Source organism: Podarcis filfolensis (assembly GCF_964270895.1).
Source record: "Podarcis filfolensis genome assembly, chromosome: 2".
NCBI classification, from domain to species: Eukaryota; Metazoa; Chordata; class Lepidosauria; order Squamata; family Lacertidae; genus Podarcis; species Podarcis filfolensis.
Window position 1 is genome coordinate 52,020,062 of NC_139605.1, and position 13,047 is coordinate 52,033,108.

At 40.8% G+C, this 13,047-nt stretch overlaps 1 protein-coding gene across 1 annotated transcript in view; it reads left to right on the top strand.

Moving 5' to 3' along the window:
• Positions 1-13,047, top strand: part of LOC310757850 (uncharacterized protein) — a gene marked incomplete at its 5' end in the record, with an annotated part of 99,063 nt that overhangs the window by 37,827 nt on the left and 48,189 nt on the right. The gene's annotated exons all lie outside the window — the stretch shown is intronic.

Genomic DNA, 13,047 nt, shown 5'->3' on the forward strand with positions numbered 1-13,047 from the left:
TATGGGGAATCGAAAAGATGTGTTTTCTTTTTTGATCAATGTGGATGAAATTTGCAGGCATAAAGTGGATTAAGCTTGCCAACTCACAGAAAATACATCAAGGGATTTGGGAGCTCAATATGTTGACTTTGGGGGGGTGTCATCTCTAACTTTTTTAATCTTTATTTTGGGGAAGAAATGGAACTGAAATCCACAGCCATAGGCTCCTCTTCTGAGGGCAAGAACACTACCAAGTTTCAGAAAGATAGCTGCAGTGACTTCCTGCCTCAAGGGCAGCCGTTACAGTTGTAGGCATGTAAAAAATGAATAATTTAACCTCATTATGTTTTGTGGGCTATTGGTCTGAAAATTGCTGATATGAGAGAGTTACTACTGGATAACTTGTTGGCATCCATCTGTCTCAAGAGACAATGGAATGTGCCTCAGGGTGTGTCAAACCACTGCATTAGGAGCACTAAAATGATCTGCCTGGGGCATAAGACCCCACTCTTGGCAGCTGGAGACAGAGGAACACGTCTGCTTTGTGCTGGACCCAAGGCTGTGAGCTTGGGGCTTCCCTGGAAACCTATGGAGAAGCAAAATTTGATGGTGTGTTAATGCTGTGAGTTCCCCCATCCTATGCTTAAGCTGTATATATGTGTAAACAAACCATATATCCTAAAGACACCGCAGTATCCATTGACCTTCATTCCAAGGAAGCTGAACCCTGAGTAAGTGCAGGAACCCCTGGACTTCACCACTCAGAGGCTGGGGTTCTGCACAACAACATAGTTATTCATACACGTAGAGGTTCTTCATTGTTTGCTATCATAGCCACCGGGTTCTGCCCAACTTTTGGAGTTCCTGGTGTGTGTGTGTGTGTGATGTCACATGCTCGATACACATGTGATGTCACATGGCGGGAGGAGGCCATGAAGCCCACCGCAGCTGCAGGGAGGCCTAACGGGGCACATCACAGCTGCAGGGAGGCCCAGTTGAGCCCTCTGCAGTTGCAGAGAGGCCCAAGGGGTCCACTACAGCTGCAGAGAGGCCCAGCACAGGCACAAGAATATTGAGGGGGGGCCAGCCCCCTCCTTAAAATTTTTGGGGAAGCCCTCAGCCCCTCACCCCGCCCCCCCGATGGTGCATCTGTTTACTATGTAAACTCGTGGTACCACAATTACTCTGATGTTGGGCCTGTGTCTTCTGCTGTAAATATGTGAAGTATGAAGGGGCGCCATGCATTTTCAAACACTCATAGACACAATAGACATGTTCCAGAGGTGTTTTGATATGCTTCTCTTTCATACATGTCAAACACTGGTGTGCCTGCTATGTCACACAAACTTGTCCTTAGTTTTATTTAGGGTTTCATCTTTTTCTCAGTTTTTCTCTGCTATCCAGCAGAAATGCACCTTGTACTTAAGTATTAGGAAGATGTAAGGAAATTACCTTTTGTTTATTGCTGTCTAGTGGGAAATGGAAGGGGAGATTTTCAGGAAGAGGAAACAAGCACCCATCCTTAACAGGAAAAAGATGGTCTTGTATTATTCATATACAAAGTCATAAACATGATGTACAGGGGTATGTAACATTTTTTTTCTTCTGTAGGGTTTGCTATTTGTTTTGTTTGAGCTTATTGGTGCTATCACAGTGTAATTACTAAGATCAGAGGTAGGCAACTTAAGGCTCAGGGGCAGGATGTGGCCCAATCGCCTTCTCAATCTGGCCCACAGACAGTCTGGGAATCAGTGTGTTTTTACATGAGTAGAATGTGTGCTTTTGTTTAAAATGCATCTCTGGGTTATTTGTGGAGCATAGGAATTCGTTCATATTTCCCCCCCAAATATAGTCTGGCCCACCACATGGTCTGAGGGATGGTGGACCGGCCCACGGCTAAAAAAGGTTGCTGACCCCTGACTTAGATGGTTCCCAGACCGAACCAGAAGACATCATCAAAGAAAAGGCTGCTGAATTCCATAATAATCACCTCGAGGAAAGGAAATATCTTTAGTTGCCATGGGCTGATTTCCTGCATACAGTTAGCCTGTTTCAGTCTCATTTAAGACAACTAAGGGAGCCCAACTAAATGTGACATTTGTCATGTAGTTTTCGCTTTCATGTTGGATTTTTCTTTAATAAGTAGCTGACACAGGAAAGCCCAAGCTGGACTGGACCTATGGCATGGTGGTAGGAGTTTAACCCTTTGTCCCCAGTTTAGTCCCAGTTGGAATCCCCCCCCCCATCTTCTGTTCACAATGAGATGAATGCTCCCAAGGGAAACGTCTCACTGGAACCAATGGGGTTTTTCCTCTCATAGCTATTAGCAGGTACTGGGGGTGATTCCAATTGGAACTGCAGTGGGGGCAGAGGATTAAAGCCCCCCCAACTACACTTCAGTGTTGATTCAGCTCCCTGCACAATTTTTTTATATTATTTTAAAAATCAAACATGTGAGAGCAAATTGACAAATGGCATATTTACTTTACTCTTGAGCCCACATATTAACTGTGTGCAGGTTTGCCCCTTTAGTGCTCGTTGGACTCTGCTGTCTGTTTAAGATGGATATTTGTGTCCTACACTCATTATTTCATTCATTATGTCAATTATCTGTTTAGTTTGAGGTTTTAATAACCTGATCTCTTTTACTTAGGCTTATTTTTCTGTTCCTAGAAATGCATTTAGATTAAAAAAATATTGCATTCAGAAAAGCTCAGGGTTGGTAATGACCTTATAAAACAAGAACCAATTGACATTCACAAATATTGATTGTAAAACAAAGAGATTTGGAAGACTAAATATGTAAGTAAAGCCTATTACTTTTCTCAATAAAATAATCACCTGGTTATCTCTGGCAATTTAATGTTTGCCGAAATAAAAATAAAATAAAATTCTACATCTCCTCTGCAAGTTGATTTTTGGAACTGTCCTGAAAATATTACCTACCTAGTGAATTAAAATTCAATAAGTCTCTGTCAGGAGAATGAAAAGTAATTTAAAACCTGCTGGATTTGCATTTAGACTGACAGTTCAAATACACTTCTGGTAGAAATTGGTCATTATGTGATATTGTCTGATAACAGTGATGCATGTGGGAAATAGTTTGTCTTTGTTCACTACTCAGCGCCAGCCATCAACCCCATTAACACCTTTTTGGAAAGATGGTAAAAGATTTAATCGAGTACTGAGATTGTACTTTCTTCTTGGTTTTCCCCCTTCGTTATTTTGATGATTAACAATGCAATCCTGTGTCTGCCTGCTCAAGAGTGGACTCCACTGACTTAGATGGGACTTCCAGGAAAGTATATATAGGAATGCAGCCTAATTTATCAACATAGTCATCCTGAGCTAGTGCTTATTTGCTTGTGTGGCAGGAGCCAAAACAGATCTTCTGCACATTCAAACAATGTAGTGTTGAATAAAGATGAGGGGAGGAGGGAATTATTCTCCTTTTATGCAGATAATGTTGTGGTTACTCTGGTGGGTCCTTTCTATTCTATGAGAAGGTTGTTTCAATTAATTGATGAAGTAGTGGTGCATCATATTGTTGGCACACAATCAGCACACATGGCCCTGTATGCATTTTGCATATACAGCCAGGACTCCTGGGGCCACAGACGACTGGTGGTGTTAATAAAGGCCTGTGCAAAAAGTAGGCATAGCAGAATGAAACACATATTTATGTAATTGCTTTGCCAGAGTCTGTGGTCAGTGTCTCTTGTAAATTGGGCTTTAGGTGTTACATTGTAGGTTTCGTGAGTGACAACAAAACATCTAGTTCTAAACATCTTATTTTCTAACTATATCAATTTTTGGACTGTACCCCTTGACCTCTTCTGTTATTGCTTTTACCAAACAGGAAATGACTGACTAGGGTGGAACCAACACACATATAAAAACGTTCTGGAAATGCTTTTTTAAAAAGCATTTTAAATTAATTTTCCATAAGGCTCACCATCACCATCTAGTGTTACCTTGTATATTGTACTTAAAACACACTTAAAACATTTTATTTGCAGCTGTATAGCTGAGTCCCAGGTGCTATACAATACCAATTTTGTTATTGCCAGTTATTGCAACCATGACACTCTTTAAAAAACAACAAAAAACCAGCAGCTTCCTGTCTTTTCCACTACAGTGTTTGTAGGGCAGTACTAACAAATGCTCTGCTCCGTAAGCTTCTGGGATCCTGGATTATTATTTTTGCAGCATTTTATTTCAGATCTGACTTTGTGATTGGGATACATCCGTGGCTAATTTTAGAATCTGTCATTTGGTCTATTGATTTGAAAAGATATCATTGCATTATTCAGGCCCATACCTCTATAATGTCAAATTTTGATATGTCTGTTTATACTTCTGAATAACTTATGAATCAGCCCCAATGTTTTTCTGGCAGCATTTTGGATCACCGTTGTTTCCTGTAATTTTCCTGTTTGTTTACCATTTCTGCATTAATTTAATTCCTCCTTCTCTTTCTCTGGGCACTTCTGTTCTCCAAATACCCTCAAAATTGATGTGTATCCACAAGTCATTAATTTTGTTTTGTTTTGTCCAGTCAAAATAGCAAACACACTTGGGGGGGGGGCACATGCTCAAATCTTAGAGGGTTTCATGCAAAATCACTGCAGAGGTAGAATGGCTTCTATGGATGCAACAGATAATCTCCTGCCTGTTCTCTCCTTTTGTGCCTCCCCTCAGGAAGGAGGAGAGGGAGGGGAACTTTAGTTGTGATTCCTGCACTGCTGGGAGTTGGACTAGATGATCCTTGAGGTCCCTTCCAGCTCTACAATTCTATTATTCTTTTGTGCTCGCAGAAGTCATTCCACATGCACAATTTAGTTGGATACAACTGGTGGGTTTTTGTGATAATGCATGCCAGTATGGAGTACCATCACCTCTTTTGTTGTTGCCGACATCAGCCATTTTGCATTGTTCATTAAAAACCTCCCTATAAATTGCATAGGCCACATACTGATCCCTTATTTTTGGCCACAGTCCTACAGAACAGGAAAGTATGCCTCCCCTCCGCCAAATAAATCTGTGTGTATCTGAATACACCACTGATTACACTGAGCTCCCAAGACCAGGTTGAATAGAGCCCTGATTTTGAAGTAAAAAAGCACAGAAACAAGAACACTCTGGTATCCAGGAATAGTCTACTCCTATGCCACGGGACAGAGAGAATGAGAAAACATCACTTGTTGTCACTTACAGCTCCCAACTAAAACCAGTAAAATGTATCATCATTGAGCCTGGACAGTTACTCTTCCCTCTCACAGTATCATACAACTATAAAGAAATTTTTAATGAACACTACATTGCTTCCAGTATTCTAAATCACACAGGGAACTTCCACGAGTATGGGAGACTCCCTGTTTCAGGAGATTTCCCCCCAGCTCATGTTCTTGCTTACAAATAGCCGCAAACTAAAGCAACTACTCACTGGGTAGGGTTGCCATACTTTGAAGAGCAAAAAGGAGAACACATTTGCCGACTTCTACTCTTAACTATGGATCACTATGACAACTCTACCCATGATAAAGAGGACGTGCCCTGGAAAAAGAGGACATATGGCAACCCTACCATAGCAAGCCACATAACAGAGATTACATGGGGACCAGAACAAAGGCAGATTTAGGGCAGCACAACCAGAGTGCAGGGCCCAAGGGGACACTTCCCACCACCTTCCCAAAGCCTAATTTCTGCTTACCCAGCTTTGAGAAGGAGGTAGGAGGGCTCTAGGACCTTGCCAAACCTCACAGGTCCTTCCCAATGCCCTGCGCTTCCCTTACCCGGCTTTGGGAAGGCAGCTTTGGGCTGGGGGGTGTCCCCCACCAGATGCCAACTTTGTCATCTTATCTACTTGGGCAAGAAGGACCCATCAGAGGACCCAGTGATGTCATCCATATTATGGGTTTATTCACCTGCTCACTTTTCAATGACATATATGCCATTGTATGCCAGCAAAGCCCTTCTGAATTCTACATAGATTAAATCATTCAGTATCGGGGGGGGGGAAATAAATGAGTAGAAATCTAATATTAGAAATTAGACTATCCAGAAACCAGCAGGGGAACTTTTCAGCCTACCAGGCCTTGGCGAAACTGATCTTAAGGTTGCCATTCTTGAACAAAGGAACTTCAGAGGGAGACTGCAGTGGGAAACCGCTGAAGTGCATTTTTCTCAAGAAATTCAAATCTATGATCTGTGACTTGAATCCAGATTGCATATTTTTTTTATCATGCTCCATATGTTAGTATTGCCAGGATGTTTGTGTTGTCGCCAGCTAGCTGCCACCCTAGTTCGCTTTTACATAATTATCACTTCTGATCTTTTTGCATTTTGTTTTCCTCTGACCTCACTCTCCATCCATCTCCCCCTCAGCCATGTGTGTATGTAATGCCTGCCAATTTGGGATTATACTTCATGGATCTGATGAAGTGGCCTGTAGCCCACAAAAGCTTATACCATAATAAACTCTGTTGTTTTTACTGCAATAGACCAACACAGCTAGCACTCTGAAAATCTAACCTCCTGCATTTACTGTTACGAGTTAAAGTCACATGATGTGTGGATGTGATTGGAAGCAGAGAGGGGGGTTGTTTTGGCAAAAACAATGCCTTCAATATGTATCCCACCTCCAGCTTTTTGCATCTCATAATTATGCAGATGAGTCATTTCATTAATCCAGAAAGGAGAAAAAAGAAGTTAATAAAATCCCTATTTCACAGCATTCTGTCTGCAGTAAAGTTGTCTCCACTGCTAGTTCCCCTGCTATTTTTTAAAAAAATAAATCAACCACATGGAATTTATCAACCACCACTACCTCAAATGAACTTCAATAACTGACTCAGAGGTCATCAGGTTCAACCTGTTGCCAATGCAGGAAGCCCACTACTCTCCTTAAAAGCAGGGCTAGAGAGGCAGATGTTGTTGGACTCCAATTTCTGTCAGCCTTAGCCAGCATGGCCAATGGGCAGTGATGATGGGAGCTGTCATTCAACAGCATCTGGAGGGTCCCAGATCCCCTAGCCCTGCTTAAAAACTTCTAGCAAAGTCCACTAGGCAAAAGGTAACGTAAAGGACCCCTGGACAGTTAAGTCCAGTCAAAAAGACTGATCCATTGTCAAGCACCTTGCACTTCCCTAACATTGAGCCTAATACTTTTTTCTTGTAATTCAAATCCATTGACTTGGCTTCTACTCTCTGGAGCAAAAGAAAATAAATTTGGGCCACCAACTAGGTGACAGCACTTCAAATGTTTGAAGATGACCATCAAACTGCCAATATTCACTATTGCCAGTAATACACTAAGAAGGCAATGCAGATGAATTACACAAGGAGAAAGTACTAGGAGAGAAATCATCCTAATCAGGAGCACAATGCAACTATGGAACATCTTCCTACAGTAATAACTGCAGGAAATGATTGCAAAAGTCACCCTAGTTCTTTGCCCAGAAAGCTGATAACATTTAAAAATGGGACACTCACATGGGTCAATTCCTGGGTCTGAAATTATCTTCTCAGAATTGTTAAGTAAATTACCGTAATCGGCTTAGCAAACAGGAATGCATATGGGTTTACAAACTGAATAGTGACATAGATATGATTCCTAGGTTGTTTTTAGCACCTTTAGATGATGACTACTGTCATAATAAACATTTGTACAGTATAGCGCTTTCAATTATTCAAAGTTATTCACATGTAATCCTTGTAATCTTTACCAGAACCCTCATAATGCAGAATTAAGTCTGAAGCTCAGAGAGAGAGGGCAGCTTGTCTAAGGCCAACCAGTAAGTTCATGGCAGAGGTGAAATTTGAACTTCCTGATCCCAGCTCAGTCTCTTAGACTTCACCTTCCCATCCAGATGAAGTATATTGTACACATCTATCATTTCATATAAGAAAAAGACACAATCCCTCTGTCAGCCTGGTGCTGAAATGTGGTAATCAAACTACACAGTAAGTGGAACTGATGGAAAAGCATGGAAAATATTGCAGTAGTCTAAAACCAGCTGTAAGAGATTATAAGTAACGCAATGATATGTAAGGGAGCATTTCAGCTTTGGAATCTATTGATGTCCTTTTAAAAAAAGTAATGAGTTTCTTTGCTGAAAGTGTCTGAAAGAAAAATAAAAGATTAAGCACTAAAACATGTAAGAAGGGCTCACATTTTAAATGCTTTTAGCTTATAACTTAATTAAAAGATTTACTTGAAATTTCATTCTGCACTCAGAGAAAATGCTTTAAGCCTGGATGGCAGACAGACACTATACATAACAAGTGGTTTAATCCCTGCTTAAAGTGCAAATCTTGCCATTAGCTATCGAGCTGCTATAGCACTTCTAGAATGCATGCAGAGAGTTGACTAAAGCTACCATACTTCTCCAATTTTTAAATTTAAATTTTTATTTATACCCCGCCCTTCCTGGTTCAGAAAACTGAGTTCAGGGCAGCTAACAACAAATTTAAAACACTTAATTATAATACAACATAGAAGCAGCATAAAATACAGTATAAAAGCATGACTAACAATAAAATTCAAAGTTCAAAAATCAATTTGGAGGAAATCCATCCAATAAACATTAGATAATCACCAGGGCTAGCTGGCTGAATTAGTCCTACTTAGGCCAGCAAGGAGGCCAAGGGAGAATTAGCTGTGGGGTCTCAGAGCGGGTAATCTTCATAAAAGGGGAGGGGGAGGGAAGAGAAGGGAAATAAAAGATCAGGCTGGATTCAGATTAAAGGCCAGGCGGAATAGCTATGTCTTACAGGCCCGGCAGAAGGAGGTTAAATCCTGAAGGGCCCTAGTTTCATGGGACAGAGCATTCCACCAGGTTGGAGCCATCACTGAAAAGGCCCTGGCCCTGGTGGAGGATAGTCTGACTTCCTTAGGGCCTGGGACCTCTAAACTATGGTTATTCATGGACCTTAAGGTCCTCTGTGAGGCATACCAGGAGAGGCAGTCCCGTAAATACGAGGGCCCTAACCCTCAATGAAGTTGGGTTCAGTACAGCTTTAGCAGCAATGCAGTACCTGAACCCTGGTTATCAGGGCAGCTCTTGTAGAAGCCATCCTGTCCAACATTTGAGTGTTTTGTATTGGCTCTGTTTGCAGCATTAATATCCCACCTTTCTATTAAAACTCTGATTACCATGGCTGACAAGGACCTCATTGGTTAATATTTATACGATAATATCAGGAGTACAAGAGTTCATGGTTAGTTCCAGCATCTCTTTTTCTAGAAAAATAGCACTGGATAAAATGATAAAACATACTTCAGACACCAAGGGATGAACATGCACATGTGACATACTCCACAGCCTTGGTTACTTCTAGCCAATTCTTTTTGCGTTCTGTATCTGTCAATTACATTTGCCTAGTAACCAATCACAATGTACTGCTAGGCAAATCAACTCCTTTCCAAAATAAATTAAGCAACAAATGATTAAAAGCATGTGAAGACAAATATCATTTAGTCTACTGCAGCCTTTGTTCAATAGCAAATAGATGAATGAATCCATTTGTCATTCAGAGTGCTTCACATCCAGTGAAAATGATGATAATGGTGATGATTATACACTAATATTTTAAAGTGCTGAACAGATATTAAAGGATAAGGCCCACAGGCTCACAATCTACTAGACACAATATGAAAGGGAAAAAAGAAGGGGGAAGGAAGAGAAAAGTAAGCATTGGAGCAGCTGTTCGTTATCTAGCCAATGGATGGAGTCAGACTGGTCTTTACCATGCCATCACATTCTTTCTGAGTCTGTTTATACTTGTTTCATTTGTGTGCACAACAAGGTGAAAGGTATATAATATATAAATATTTGTATAAATATTTCTGCGAGGTGTGGCTGCCCAGTGGTCTTGATCCCCTGACCAATGGATGGGTCTGTGGTGTACCTTACCATGTGGTTGGCTGTACTGCAAAGCACAGTGCTATCTTAATTTGCCCAGAGGCAAATTTGTGTCATGGGTTTGAGCCCCAGTACTCTTAAGAATGATCTCTCAGAAGGGAGAAGCAAATACGTGTCAGCTTTTGCTTTTGTGTGTGTCATTATTAGATTCTCTCTCGCTCTTTTCAATCACTTCTGAAAATATTCTGAAATCAGAATTTTTACATATTACAGGACACAGAAATTAAAATTAGAACAGACTGTAAGGCAATTGATATAATAGCTTGTGCCCAGTTCCTGTTATATGTAATAAGGGGAAAACCTGAATGATGGAAATCAGGACACATTTATGGGAACCTTTTAAAACTACAATTTTATCTCATAAGTGTGCATATCTACACTTGCTGAGGAATTCATTCGAAGTCACATTTTAACCTTGATATGGTAAAAAAATAAAAATCAGCCCAGTGGCTTCTGTTATCCTGGCTTCATTCTGTCAGAGCCACCGTGCAGGCCAGAAGCACATTAGAAATCTGCCTCAGCACTGAGCAGCACATGTTTGCACAAGAGGCTGTTTAGCATGCCAAACAAAGCCTGTAATTCAGCTGCCTGGATGGAGTAACAGATTTTGCCACATTTCTTTTCCAACATGTTTAATCAAGTGTTGTGTGCAAATCAAATTTCTACGTAACCACAAGGCGGGGATTTTTTTTATCATATGGCTGTTTCGAATGCTTTCAGCAAGAGAGCTGCACAAGCAGGGGAAGTGGGGGTGGGTGGGTTAGTTGTGTTGTTACAGAGGATTTGCTTCATAATAGTCAATAGCAACTTGGTCCTCCAGGAATTTATTTGAATGTGGGAAGAAGAGTCCGAATCAATGAAATGTCATGCTGTGCCGTACTGCAACAGCTTCCTATGATTACCCTGACACTCCTGTCAGTTTAACACATATTTGTTCCACAATGTGAGAGGAGGCAGGTCTCCAGATGCCTCGTGACATGAAGGCATTTGCCTAGAGTGCACCAGCTCTGTGAGGTAGTTGTGTCCTCTTGAGAGGGAGCTTTAGGAATTGAGAGTGAGCAAGAATGATGAATTAATGACAGTGGGTCTCTGAAGAAGAGCCAGCTAAGGGTGCATGGAGGGGGGCAGGGAGCCAATGTATTATATAACAAGGGTATAGGTGCAGCTGTGACTATTTCAATCCAGAAATCAAAGTCCCTGACTCCTGTTTCCAATGTACATAAATATTTTAGGTCAGCCTTTCTCTCTCTCTTTCTGTCTTCTTCGAAACCTTCCTCTTTTTTTCTTTAAAAAAAACATGAGCCCTGAAAGAGAAAACAAGTGTAATTATTTCTGACGTACAGATCTTTATTTAGTAAAGTAATGCTTAGGGGCTTCATTCAAACTGGGATACATTTTAAATACACACACACATCTCTCTGCCTGTATGCTGGTCTAAAAATTGGTGGTTTAATGTCTGGTGCTTCCTCAGATGCAATGCAGCAAATGTGAAGATCTAATTAGGTAAAAGCATAGCAGGGTTAGATGAAATGGACCCAAGAGGATGATGAGAAACTAAGAGGAAAAATGAAAAATCCTAGTGAGAAAAATAAATTCATTTCCTTTCTATTGCACCAACAATTCCCCTATTATGGAATGGGGTCAAGATGCAGATTCATCATACACCTTCTTGCTCTGCTTTCAGTTGCCTCTTCTTCTACAGGAAAACTGTGACGGTGAAAGAAATGGGTACTGTGCATGTCATAGGACATAAAATTTAGAGTGTTAACAGTGCTGATTTTCAATTCACCTTTTATTTTATTTTTTAGGTAAGTCATCATCTAACAGTCATAATCAAACAAGGCAACAAATGACCACCTAAAGATTGTTGCCAAATAAAAGGTTGTTTTTATCAAAATTAGAGTTACTATCAGATTTCACCTGAAGCAATATGGTTGAAGTGAATTTGGTCACACAAGGTATTCATCGGAATTTTCAGCAACACATTTTTTTTTTATGAGATTAGTAATATTTCTCACATGTGTGTTCACGTACCTCACCTTAGAATTCCTGTTTGTTTTGAACTAGAATGATGAAGTCTTGCAGTGTATTTTCCCCTTCACAAATGTCCCCTTAGGACCAGTACATTAACATCTTAGCTTGAAAAAGTGAGCTTTCTTCAGCTTTATTTTCCCACCAACACATTCTGGTCTAATTTTAGCCTCAGAAGAAGCTTCTCTCCCAGGTCTACCCACCCCTTTTCACATTTAAATTATGTTCCAGGTTTTAAGAATGCAGGCATTTTGGTCGCTAAGCAATAAAGAGCAACACCCCCTCCAAGAACAGTCTCCCAAGCCTCCCAGAGGCATAAGAAAGGGAATTTCAGGAGAGCTGTTGTGAACTAAATACTCATTGCATTTAATTGCATGGACCTGAATAAAACTGATCAGCCAGAGAAACAACTGGGGAGCACTGATGACCTGTATTAAGATATATAAAGAGATGGCTTCCACATAGTTTGTGATGGTAATTATTTTAACAGAAATAACTTTTTAAAAATCTCATTAGTCTTAACATAGTGAAATTCAGCAGAAATCCATTTCACAGCCACTCAGGTTACAAGATAGCTTTTTGAGCTGCTATTGATTTTTATTTTTTTTCAACCTCTGATCCCCCTCTAATTTTCAGTCCTTGGACAAGTTCCAGAAGAGAAGAGTGAAAAGGAGATGCCTTGACTCCACCAAATACATTACTAAACATTAGGCAGAGTTCAGCTGGACTTGGCTGCCAGCCTAGGAAGAGAAAGGCCCTGCTTGTTTTGCTATAATTTAATTTTTCATCCCACATGGGATCAATTAGGTGCAATTCTTGGCCCTTGGAGTGTTTTGCAGCCATTCACAATTGTACCTAAAGCTAGGGGATCCCTGAAAGAGAAAGTGAAGGTGTCCTTCTCCGACATCGCCAGTAATGTTTCAATGTGAGGTACCTCAGAAGGCAAATACGGCCAATGCAGCCTCCTTGTCATGCAGGGATTCCACATTTTGAGGGCGAAAGGCCTAGCCAGCTGCTTAAACTGGGTTTATGGCATCTTTGTACCAGGTGAGCAGTCAAATCAGATTAATATGCAAGACTGCAGCCTGGATGTTTTCTTCTGTTTGCCCCC